The sequence below is a fragment of the Rhinichthys klamathensis genome, unplaced genomic scaffold (assembly GCF_029890125.1).
Source record: "Rhinichthys klamathensis goyatoka isolate OS25496 unplaced genomic scaffold, OSU_Roscu_1.1 h1tg000176l_1, whole genome shotgun sequence".
In the NCBI taxonomy this organism is placed as follows: Eukaryota; Metazoa; Chordata; class Actinopteri; order Cypriniformes; family Leuciscidae; genus Rhinichthys; species Rhinichthys klamathensis.
In genome coordinates, this window is record NW_026606705.1 from 4,706,731 (window position 1) to 4,720,114 (window position 13,384).

The following is a 13,384-nucleotide window of genomic DNA, read 5'->3' on the forward strand; positions in this document are numbered from 1 at the left end:
TTAATATTCCTTTTTTTAAGCTTTTTCATGCTTTTTTATGCTTTCGGGCACTTTTGGGGTTCTTAACGTGCTCGAAAACTCTTGAAACTTTGCACACGGGACAAAACCCGCGGCCATCAGGGCCAGGCTGAAGCTGGTACCCGGGCGTGGCAGGGGGGCTCGACAGCGCCCCCTTGAACGGGTCAGACAATTTGGTCCATATATCCAACACGCTTTACCCTATTTGCTTCAAACTTGATGTGTATAATGTAGACACAAGCCAGATGTAGACCTGTGAAAGGATTGTTGATATCTTAGATGCTGTTGCCGTGACAACGCATCAAACTTTAATATTCTTTTTGGATACTTTTGAGATTCTTAGCGCACTTTTGGGGCCCTTAACATTCTCAAAAACTCTTGAAACTTTGCACACGGGTCAGAAACCGCGGCCATCAGGGCCGGGCTGAAGCTGGTACCCGGGCGTGGCAGGGGGGCTCGACAGCGCCCCCTGGAACGGGGTCCGAAAACTTGGTCCATAAATCAAACAGGCTTTACCCGATTTGCTTCAAACTTGATGTGTATAATGTAGACACACGCCAGATGTAGACCTGTGAAAGGATTGTTGATATCTTAGATGCTGTTGCCGTGACAACGCATCAAACTTTAATATTCTTTTTGGATACTTTTGAGACTCTCAGCGCACTTTTGGGGCCCTTAACATGCTCAAAAACTCTTGAAACTTTGCACACGGGTCAGAACCCGCGGCCATCAGGGCCGGGCTGAAGCTGGTACCCGGGCGTGGCAGGGGGGCTCGACAGCGCCCCCTGGAACAGGGTCCGAAAACTTGGTCCATAAATCAAACACGCTTGAATGTAATAATATGAAACTCGGTACACATATAGATCTCATCGATTCATATATCCTTTGTACTTTTACTTTTTACCCCAGCCCAACAGGAAGTCGGCTATTATGGTTTGTTTGGAAGCGTATGCCCCTGGAATTCGATATACTCCTCCTAGAGAATTCAACCAATCGCCACGAAACTCGGTCAGCATGAAGTCAAGACATTGAGGATGAAAAGTTGCCAGGGGATTTTTGATATCTCGAACGGTTTGGCCGTGGCGAGGAAACGAATTTATGGCGAATAAAGGAAACAGGAAGTGTGTTATAACTTCTGCATACATTAACTGATCTTGATGAAACTTCACCAGTGTGTTCGCTGTAAGAGCCCGATCACATGGATGTGACTATTGTGAGTCAAAGTTATAGCGCCACCAACTGGCAGCAGGAAGTGTGTCACTTCCTAAAGGCTTTGAAATCACCCTCTTATTTTTACCCAATTTGCTTCAAACTTTATGTGTATAATGTAGACACACGGCAGATGTAGACCTGAGAAAGGATTATTGATATCTTAGATACTGTTGCCGTGGCAACGCATCAAACTTTATTATTCTTTGTTGATGCTTTTGAGACTCTTAACATACTTGAAATTGCATGAAACCCGACAGACACATCACATTTATTAGACAGTAGACATGTGCAGAGTTTCAGAAACGGGCGTGGTGAGGGGCTCAGTAGCGCCACCTTTTGTCAAAAGTGGGGGGATTGATTTTATCTACAGTAATAAAAATCGGTATGTGTATTGTTCTCCTCCAGCCAGACAACTTTCTAATTTACACTCAATAGCTCCAACCAACAGGAAGTCAGATATTTTGGTTTGAAAATTGTCATTTTATGTCTCTCTCTCTCTGAGCCTACGTCTATGTGTGTGTGTGTGTGTCTGTGAGTGTGGGGAGGGGGAGGGGGGCTAGATTAACCATTTGACTGCTGTGTGGTTTGGCCTGCATTAAAAAAGAAAAAAAAATGTCTTACGCCTTGTATTTTTTAAATAAGTTGTATTAATAAGTAAAGGCATATAACCAGTTGAATTGTAGTGCATTGAAAATAGTTTTATATAATTAGTTTATTAATTAAATTAACTTGGTCAGAAAATTTGGTCCATAAATCAAACACACTTGCATGTAATATTATGAAACTCTGTACACATATAGATCTCATCGGGCCAAACAACTTTAAGCCAGCCCAACAGGAAGTGGGCTATTTTGGTCTTAATGTGGATGTTTTGCAAAACCAGGCTCTACATTTTTACCCACTCCTCTTAAGTGGTTTATTTTATTCCCACCAAACTTTTTCAACATGATGAAAATACATTAAAGAAGCATAATTGTGAATATCTATTGAATATCTCTAATTGTTTTGCTATGGCGAGGGATTAAAGTCATGTAAAAAAAAATAAACACTAAAAGCCTCATATCTTCTAAAAATTTAATTATACACCATTTATTTCTAGATAAAATTATACAAATATCAGAACTAAACCCATTTTATTCTTGTTTTCAATTTAAGAATAATGTACAAGTTTAAAAACAGCCAGGATGCACTATTCAGTTAAAAAATAAATATATCAAATAATACATAGGGCTATACTGCCCTCTTGTGTTCAAAATCAGGTAGGCCTGTTGTATTTAAATATAGGTAGCTGCTATGTGACTCCGAGAATTTTTTCTCACCGGTTATTTGACGTGTAACACCGGGGGCTTTTATATCGCTAAGTTAAAAGTGAAAGTAAAGTAAGGACATTTATAGTGGTGGCGCTCACAGTGCGCTCGAATGAATTTCTATGGAAGTAGAAATGAAAAAACGTTCGCTCTGTTTTGCTCGCTCGTCGCCATGGACGCGCACCGTAATGAATGCCACTGCAGCCGCATACTTTTTAGTGTCACTTTAAAATTAGTGCAATATCGGGGGCCAATTGCTTGAATTGTGAGTTCAATAGTCTATTATTTTTCACGGAAAACACAACAACAAAAGAGTACAATGATAGATTCGCTTAAATAGGCGCTTTTACATAAAATAGCCTATTCCGTCATCATCTTTTCAGTCAGCTCTTCACTCTCGTGATTAATGAAATTTGACTCCTGTTGCTGATATTTGCTGCAACTTTCGTTCTGCTCACAATTTAGTAAGCAAACACGCTTCAAATGTGTTTTTATTTTATTTTTGTGTGTATATATGTGTGTGTATATATATATATAGCTTATGTTTCAAATATGAGTTAATTAACAATCGTTTGAAAGAATGATACTTTTAAACATATCACTAAGCCGTCATTAGGTGTCGCCAGGCGACCGTCTTAATGAGCGAGTCATTGATTCATTTGTTCGAACGATTCGTTCGAACGGCTGAGTCATTCATGAATGAGACAGATTATGGATTGGTCATTGAATCTTTGAGTCAACCGATTCGTTCAAAATGCTGAATCATTCAGTAATGAGAAAACACGTTGCTGTGAGATGCTCGATGGTTCTGCTGTGATCTTTGTTTAACTAGTTTCACTGCTGAAACAGAAAAAAGTCAATATTGCATATAAAATGTAAGTGATTTGACTTGTGTGTGTGTCTGTGTGTGTGTGTGTGTGTGTGTGTGTGTGTGTGTGTGTGTGTATGATTGTGTCTGTTACTTTTTGGATATATATCTTTTTATATAAAAAAAAATAGGCATACAACCCATATTTTTTAAATGTATTGTTTGCTTTAAATTACATTAAGATTTGTATGTTTGGTAATTGAACCTGAATGAATTTTAAATGAATGTGCTATATTTCAGAGTTTTCCTTAAAATTTGACCTAACACTAACTTTATTCTCATCTGAATGATAGATTATTTATTTCTGTATAAAATAAAAAAGAGATTTTGGTTGGGTGACAGTTGTAGTTTACAGTTTGACAAAAGCACAATGTTGTGTTTTATTGCGATTGTTCACAAATATAAGTAAACACTTATGAGATAGATGTTTATGGATTGATTGGTCATTGAATCTTTGAGTCAACCGATTCGTTCAAAATGCTGAATCATTCAGTAATGAGAACGCGTTGCTGTGAGATGCGCGATGGTTCTGCTGTGATCTTTGTTTAACTATTTTCGCTGCTGAAACAGAAAAAAAGTCAATATTGCATCTAAAATGTAAGTGATTTGACTTGTGTGTGTGTGTGTGATTGTGTGTGTGATTGTGTCTGTTACAGTGATAAGAGTTTAACCCTTGTTAAACTTTAGACCTTGTCTTTTTGGATATATATCTTTTTATATTAAAAAATAGTCATACAACCCATATATTTTAAATGTATTGTTTGCTTTAAATTACATTAAGATTGTATGTTTGGTAATCGAACCTAAATGAATTTTACATGAATGTGCTATATTTCAGATCATATATTTGTTTTCCTTAAAATTTGAACTAACACTAACTTTATTCTCATCTGAATGATAGATTATTTATTTCTGTATAAAATAAAAACACCTTTGATTTTTCTTTTTTAATCAATGTAGAATGTGTAACTGAAAAAATAAACAGATTAGGGCTCTGTTTGATGACAAGAAATGAAAACCAATGCGATATGATGAATGTCCAAAAGATGGCTCCCACAGACTGTTTTTAAATAGGATTGTTTGATATTTTTTGCTTTTAAACTGTGTGTGTGTGTGTGTGTGTGTGTGTGTGTGTGTGTGTGTGTGTGTGTGTGTGTGTGTGTGTAAGAGATTTTGGTTGGGTGACAGTTGTAGTTTACAGTTTGACAAGAGTTTATAGTTTGACAAAAGCACAATGTTGTGTTTTATTGCGAGTGTACACAAATATAAGTAAACACTTTGCAGTTTGAATAATGTCCTGTATGAACAAAAGGACGGAGTATGTCTTTATGTCTACATTGTTCAATTACGCCACACACACACACACACACACACAAACACTATTTTTCTAATCAGATCAGGCAAGTAATATTCTGTCTTGTCTCTTAAAAAAACAATATATATATATTTATGTATATATATATATATATATATATATATATATATATATATATATGTGTGTGTGTGTGTGTGTATATATATATATAGCTGCGAGCAGCGTGAAAGGGCCAAAGCCGGCGGCACCGCCACCCCGGTTATAGCGCCACCAACTGGCAGCAGGAAGTCTGTCACTTTCAAAAAGCTTTGAAATCACCTGATTGCTTCAAACTTCACTACTATGATGTAAACACACGGCAGATGTAGACCTGGATGTAGACCTGACCTTTCAGAAGGTTGCTCTCGCATACTTTGTGGTTGACATGTGCCCTCAATGCACACTTTTGCAGAGCCCACACTGATACAAGCTCTACAGCACACTTCTTTTCGACAGTCAAAGCAGGGTTACGTTTTTGCACGTCGTGCACAATAACCCTAAAGGCACCAGGGTGGCGGTGCCACCGGCTTTATATATATATATATATATATATATATATAAATAAATATAGCTGCGAGCAGCGATGAAGGGCCAAAGCCGGTGGTACCGCCACCCCGGTGCCTTTAGGTAACTAAAGGCACCGGGGTTGCGGTGCCACCGGCTTGGGCCCGTAATCGCTGCTCGCAGCTATATTTATTATTATTATTATTATTATTTTACTACCTTTTGGGCACTTTTGGGGGCCTTAACGTGCTCGAAAACTCTTGAAACTTTGCACACATCTCAGAACCCGCGGCCATCAGGGCCGGGCTGAAGCTGGTACCCGGGCGTGGCAGGGGGGCTCGACAGCGCCCCCTGGAACGGGGTTTGAACACTTGGTCCATAAATCAAACACGCTTGCATGTAATAATATGAAACTCAGTACACATATAGATCTCATCGGTTCATATATACTTCATGCTCTTACTTTTTACCCCAGCCCAACAGGAAGTCGGCTATTAAGGGTTGTTTGGAAAACACATGCAATGGAATGTGAAATACTCCTCCTAGAGAATTCAAACACACGGCACGAAACTCGGTCAGCATGAAGTCAAGACACTGAGGATGAAAAATTGCCAGGGGATTTTTGATATCTCGAACGGTTTGGCCGTGGCGAGTAAACGAAATTATGGCGAGAAACGTGAAACAGGAAGTGTGTTATAACTACTGCATACATTAACTAATCTTGATGAAACTTCAGCAGTGTGTTCGTTGTAAGAGCCCGATCACATGGATGTGACTATTGTGAGTCAAAGTTATAGCGCCACCAACTGGCAGCAGGAAGTGTGTCACTTTCAAAATGCTTTTAAATCACCCTCTTATTTGTACCCGATTTGCTTCAAACTTCATGTGCATAATGTAGACACACGCCAGATGTAGACCTGTGAAAGGATTATTGATATCTTAGATACTGTTGCCATGGCAATGCATCAAACATTAATATTCCTTTTTTTAAGCTTTTTCATGCTTTTTTATGCTTTCGGGCACTTTTGGGGTTCTTAACGTGCTCGAAAACTCTTGAAACTTTGCACACGGGACAAAACCCGCGGCCATCAGGGCCAGGCTGAAGCTGGTACCCGGGCGTGGCAGGGGGGCTCGACAGCGCCCCCTTGAACGGGTCAGACAATTTGGTCCATATATCCAACACGCTTTACCCTATTTGCTTCAAACTTGATGTGTATAATGTAGACACAAGCCAGATGTAGACCTGTGAAAGGATTGTTGATATCTTAGATGCTGTTGCCGTGACAACGCATCAAACTTTAATATTCTTTTTGGATACTTTTGAGATTCTTAGCGCACTTTTGGGGCCCTTAACATGCTCAAAAACTCTTGAAACTTTGCACACGGGTCAGAAACCGCGGCCATCAGGGCCGGGCTGAAGCTGGTACCCGGGCGTGGCAGGGGGGCTCGACAGCGCCCCCTGGAACGGGGTCCGAAAACTTGGTCCATAAATCAAACAGGCTTTACCCGATTTGCTTCAAACTTGATGTGTATAATGTAGACACACGCCAGATGTAGACCTGTGAAAGGATTGTTGATATCTTAGATGCTGTTGCCGTGACAACGCATCAAACTTTAATATTCTTTTTGGATACTTTTGAGACTCTCAGCGCACTTTTGGGGCCCTTAACATGCTCAAAAACTCTTGAAACTTTGCACACGGGTCAGAACCCGCGGCCATCAGGGCCGGGCTGAAGCTGGTACCCGGGCGTGGCAGGGGGGCTCGACAGCGCCCCCTGGAACAGGGTCCGAAAACTTGGTCCATAAATCAAACACGCTTGAATGTAATAATATGAAACTCGGTACACATATAGATCTCATCGATTCATATATCCTTTGTACTTTTACTTTTTACCCCAGCCCAACAGGAAGTCGGCTATTATGGTTTGTTTGGAAGCGTATGCCCCTGGAATTCGATATACTCCTCCTAGAGAATTCAACCAATCGCCACGAAACTCGGTCAGCATGAAGTCAAGACATTGAGGATGAAAAGTTGCCAGGGGATTTTTGATATCTCGAACGGTTTGGCCGTGGCGAGGAAACGAATTTATGGCGAATAAAGGAAACAGGAAGTGTGTTATAACTTCTGCATACATTAACTGATCTTGATGAAACTTCAGCAGTTCGAGGTCAACCAAAAAGAACTGATACCAGCTCTCAGTGATATGTGTCGGGTCTCCGCTATGACAACAGTAACTTTCTTAAATGTTTACATAACAAGCGGGAACCCAGTGTGCCTGTATCTTTCTCTATTGCTGTTCGATTACATGATAGAAAGTCTAAGACCTTCAAAAGCCGTACAGCAAACCCATCTAATCTGGTGCCTATTACACGACAAACTAAGATTACTGTGGGGACAAAAAGTAAGACTGTTAAGTTAGCACTATTAAACATCCGCTCACTTAAAAATAAATCACTTCTAGTCAACGATTTAATAACCACATACAACCTGGATTTTATGTTTCTAAATGAAACCTGGCTAGAAGACAGCTTCAGTGCAACAGTCCTCAATGAAACATCTCCTCCTAACTTTACTTTTATGAGTGTCTGCAGAGCTGTAAGGAGAGGTGGAGGAGTAGCTGCTCTTTTTAAGGATGTCTATCACTGTAAGCAAATATCATTTGGTAATTACCCGTCTTTCGAATATCTGGGTATTGTGTTAAAAGGCGTTCCACGCATTTTACTTATTATTCTTTACAGGCCTCCAAAATACTCTTCAGCCTTTGATGAGGACTTTACAGAACTGTTATCAACCATTTCCTCAGAGTTTGACTGTTTTGCGATTGCTGGAGATTTTAACATCCACATAGATAATACAGAAACCAATATGGCAAAAGAAATCAAAACTGTTTTAAAAACTTTTGATCTGATTCAGCATGTACACGGACCCACACACAGTCGTGGACACACTCTAGATTTACTTATCAGTAAGGGTCTAAACATTTCATCGATTGTTATTAAGGATGTAGCACTGTCTGATCATTTCTGTATTTTCTTTGATATATTGATCTCTCCTGCCATTGAAGCTAGATCTGTGTCTGTCAAGAAGAGATGCATAAATGAGAACACTAGTGTACTATTTATGAAGGCTATATCTTCAACACCAAGCATATCTGCTGACTCTGTTGATTTTCTCCTTGATTCTTTTAACTCAAAAGTTAAAAGTGTAATTGATGATATTGCTCCTGTGAAAGTCAGGAAGAGTGGTAGACAAAAAGCACCTTGGAGAAACTTAACAGCTGTGCAAAATATGAAAAGACAATGCAGAAAAACAGAGCGCATGTGGCGGAAGACCAAACTTGTAGTCCATTATAACATCTACAAAGACACCATCCATGCTTTCAATATGGAACTAGGCAAAGCTAGACAGACTTTCTTCTCAAATATTATAAACAGCAACTTAAACAACACACGCACTCTTTTTGCTACTGTAGAGAGACTGACAAACCCCCCAAGCCAGATTCCCAATGAATTGCTCTCAGACAGAAAGTGCAGGGAGTTTGCTTCGTTCTTCTCTGAGAAAATCAATAATATCAGAAAGGTGATCAGCACATCATTGAGCTGCACTGGGGTCAGACAGATCAGACCACAACCTGAGAAAGCAGCTACTATGTCTGATTTTGATGAAATTGATGGCAAAATTTTAGAAGAAACCGTACAGCACCTTAAAACATCAACCTGCGCCCTTGACGCACTTCCCACATCTTTCTTCAAAAGTGTGTTAAACTGTTTAGAAGCTGATCTCCTAGAAGTGGTAAATGCCTCACTTATCTCTGGGAATTTTCCAAACTCCTTGAAAACTGCAGTTGTCAAGCCCCTCCTGAAAAAGAGCAATCTGGATAAGACCATATTAAGCAACTATAGACCGATCTCAAATCTTCCTTTCATAGGCAAGATCATTGAAAAAGTTGTCTTCAATCAGCTGAACAAATTCTTAATCTCGAATGGATACTTTGACAATTTTCAATCTGGTTTCAGATCGCATCACAGCACAGAGACAGCGCTCATAAAGATAATAAATGATATTCGCTTAAACACTGATAACGGCAAATTATCAGTGCTGGTACTACTCGACCTCAGTGCTGCATTTGACACTGTCGATCACGACATACTTCTTGACAGGCTGGAAAACTGGGTGGGGCTTTCTGGGATAGTCCTAAAATGGTTCAGGTCATACTTAGAAGGGAGAGGTTATTATGTGAGTATAGGAGACCATAAGTCTGAGTGGACATCCATGACATGCGGAGTCCCTCAAGGCTCAATTCTTGCGCCACTCCTATTCAACCTGTACATGCTCCCAATGAGCCAAATAATGAGAAAGAACCGAATCTCTTACCACAGCTATGCAGACGACATACAGCTCTACTTAGCCCTATCGCCTAACGACTACAGCCCCATTGACTCCCTGTGCCAATGCATTGAGGAAGTAAACAATTGGATGTGCCAAAACTTTCTTCAGTTAAACAAAGACAAAACTGAAGTCATTGCGTTTGGCAACAAAGATGAAGTTCTCAAGGTGAATGCATACCTTGACGCTAGGGGTCTAACAACTAAAAATCAAGTGAGGAATCTGGGTGTGTCTCTAGAGTCAGACCTTAGTTTCAGTAGTCATATCAAATCAATAACTAAATCAGCATACTATCATCTGAAAAATATTGCAAGAATTAGATGCTTTGTTTCCAGTCAAGACTTAGAGAAACTTGTGCATGCTTTCATCACTAGCAGGGTGGATTATTGTAATGGACTCCTCACTGGCCTTCCTAAAAAGACCATAAGACAGTTGCAGCTCATACAGAACGCTGCTGCCAGGATTCTGAGCAGAACCAGAAAATATGAACACATCACACCAGTCCTCAGGTCTTTACACTGGCTCCCAGTTACATTTAGGATTGATTTTAAAGTATTATTACTGGTATATAAATCATTTAATGGCCTAGGACCTAAATACATTGCAGATATGCTCACTGAATATAAACCCAACAGATCACTCAGATCATTAGGATCACATCAGCTAGAAATACCAAGGGTTCACTCTAAGCATGGTGAGTCTGCTTTTAGCTACTATGCCAGCCGCAGCTGGAACCAGCTTCCAGAGGAGATCAGATGTGCTCCTACAGTAGTCACATTCAAATCCAGACTCAAGACACTTCTGTTTAGCTATGCATTTACTGAATGAGCACTGTGCCACTGTGTCCGACTGTTTGTACTGTATTTTATTTAATTTTTATTCTAAACTGCTTTAATTATTCTTATTTCTTTTGATTATTTTAATCTCTTTATTCTTAACTGTTTTAATTATTCCTATTTCTTTTGATTTTTTTTATGTAAAGCACTTTGAATTGCCATTGTGTATGAAATGTGCTATATAAATAAACTTGCCTTGCCTTGCCTTGCCTTGCCTTGCCTAGTGTGTGATGCTTTTGCTATTTCAGAGGAAAACAATAATTTTATTTAATTAATAATTTTTGTTTCAGTCCACCATATAATTATGTTGTGTTTGATCTATGGAAAAAAGTTAGTTGTGAAATGGTTGAATATTAACAAAAGTTAATAGTTTTTTACAAGTTAGAATAATACGATATATATATATAAACAAGCCGGTGGCACCGCCACCCCGGTGCCTTTAGGGTTACTGTGCATGACGGGCAATATCGTAACTCCGCTTTGACCTTTGAGAAGATGTGTGCTATAGAGCTTGCATTGGTGTGGGCTCTGCAAAAGTGTGTGTGTGTGTGTGAGGCGTGATTGAACAATGTAGACATATATATATATATATAAAGGCACCGGGGTGGCGGTGCCACCGGCTTGTTTATATATATATATATATATATATATATATATATATATATATATATATATATGAATATAGCTGCGAGCAGCGATGAAGGGCCAAAGCCGGCGGCACCGCCACTCCGGTGCCTTTAGGTAACTAAAGGCACCGGGGTTGCGGTGCCACCGGCTTGGGCCCGTAATCGCTGCTCGCAGCTATATTTTACCTTTATTATTCAAAAACAAACCGTTTAATTGAGAACTTTTATCTTATTGACTCTGGTGTTGATGTCATCTTCTGGGTCAGCAACTTCAAAATCATCTCCCATGGGACAGGCATTCATGACCTCTGGCAGCAGGGGTGTCGATTGAAGAGTAGAAAGTATGGACTGTGTCTAGTGGAGTACTGATCACATAGGAAGCTTCCCATTAACTATCAAATTTGTATTAAATGAAAAAACTCCACCCGTAACATTAAATATTAAATAAATTAATCAATTCAGTTTTCCCATCCACATCTAACCATAGATATTATAAAAATAATAAGTAAACGTGTTAAGACCTGCTTTGCAGTGTTGATACCGTACACCACAGCAGGAAGGTGGAGGTCCCAGTCATTGTGGTTGTCATTAACATACTTCCTGAGAGCATGCTTGATTATTCTGATTGGTTCTTTCATCCTGTATATCAATGCATTTATAAAGTTGATGAATAATGACATGCACGTTTTGGTGAGTATTTTACAAAAATGTTGCCACAGGAACGTTTTTCCAATGAGCCTATGTTGTGAATAACCGTAAGACAACAATAGATCTTCCAGGACAGATATCCTGTATAAGAGTTACCTGTCCGTTGGCCTGGGGATGGTAAGCACTGGAGACAGCATGTTTGATGTTCAGCGTACTGAAAATGCTGCTGTTGAGCTGCAGAGGGATCATCAGTTAAATTTGCAAGACTGGAGTAATTGTAGACAACAACATATATGTTGAGAGTGACTAGAGTAGGGGGGAAAACAATTAAACCTTTACAAAACTTCACCTTGTAGACAAACTACTTCCCTTGGTCTGTAATGATTTTCCTGACCATGCCGAACAAGTACAACTTTGTGGTCATTATTGCAGACACCTCAGCTGCTGTCTTAGATTGCAGGGGTTCTGCAATCACCCACTTATTGTACAGGTCTGTCATGGTAAGGACATACTTGTCGTTGCTTGCCGTTTCTGGCAGTGGTCCAATCAAATCTAAACCAAGAACCTCCCAAGCTTCTTTTACCTGCACGGCACAAAATTAGCATTAGTCAAATGCTGGTAAAACTGTACACAAGCTTGAGACTAGCTTGATAGTCTCATCAGTATGCTAAAACATTGTAAGCAGTACCTTAATGGAATGCAAGACTGGCACAACAGTCTTGATTGGGTCATTCAACTGGCAGCGGTGACAAGATCTGACCTAAAAACCAACACATTTTTTGAACAGAATGTCTAGAAAAATAGCCAGTTGATGAGAGGCAGTATTAAGATTAAGTGACATGGCATCTGTGGCTTTAGTATGTTAAGTCCATCCAAAAAAAGTGGAAAAATAATAATAATACATTCTTCAAAATCATTTGTTGGGGTACGTTATATCCGATATGTTCTGCAGTGTTTTGCGACAATGTCACTGACACATGCCAACATCCACCGGATGTGCCACTAAGCATAGCAACATGTGCCATTGGCTTCTGTGCGTCAGATGCCATGTCACTTGATGTTAATAATGCTACTGCAGTTGATACAAGTTTGTGATGATAATAGAGTACAGAAAACATTTGAAGTGGATCAAAACTTTTCATCAAAGTTATATGTTTTTGAACAATACCCGTTCTTGTCTTAGGACAACTTTGATTAACTTTTTTGATCCACTTCAAATATTGACTACTGTAAATATAACTTCTAAATCAAGGAGGTATCTAGCAATCAAAGGTGGCAAAAGTAGACACATTCTTAAGTATAATTATAAGATACCCATTAAGTATATAAAATTACCCATTCTTTCATGTCCTGGATAATTGTAGACCAATAGTAGCCACTATTGGCGCTTTTCCACTGCTGGTACGGCTCAGTACAGTTCGGCTCGCTTCACTTTTCCACTGCGTGGTACGACTCGGCTCAGCACGGCATGGCTCGGTTCGCTTTTCCACTGCAATTAGTACCGCTTCAAAGTGGGTGGGATTTACTAATCGTTATAGTTGCGCCTAAAGAAATGGCTGCCTACGTTGAGAACAGGTAGGGTCTTCCACAGTGTATTGGTGCTATTGATGGATCACACATACCC

The 13,384-nt window shown here is 39.6% G+C and overlaps 1 long non-coding RNA gene across 1 annotated transcript; it reads right to left on the bottom strand.

Moving 5' to 3' along the window:
• Positions 1-12,260: 12,260 nt before the first annotated feature.
• Positions 12,261-13,137, bottom strand: LOC130092456 (uncharacterized). Its single transcript, XR_008807929.1, has 3 exons — positions 13,096-13,137; positions 12,449-12,520; positions 12,261-12,343 (listed from the first exon to the last, which is right to left on the bottom strand). It is a non-coding gene; the product is annotated as an uncharacterized LOC130092456 (long non-coding RNA).
• Between the last annotated feature and the right edge of the window lie 247 nt (positions 13,138-13,384).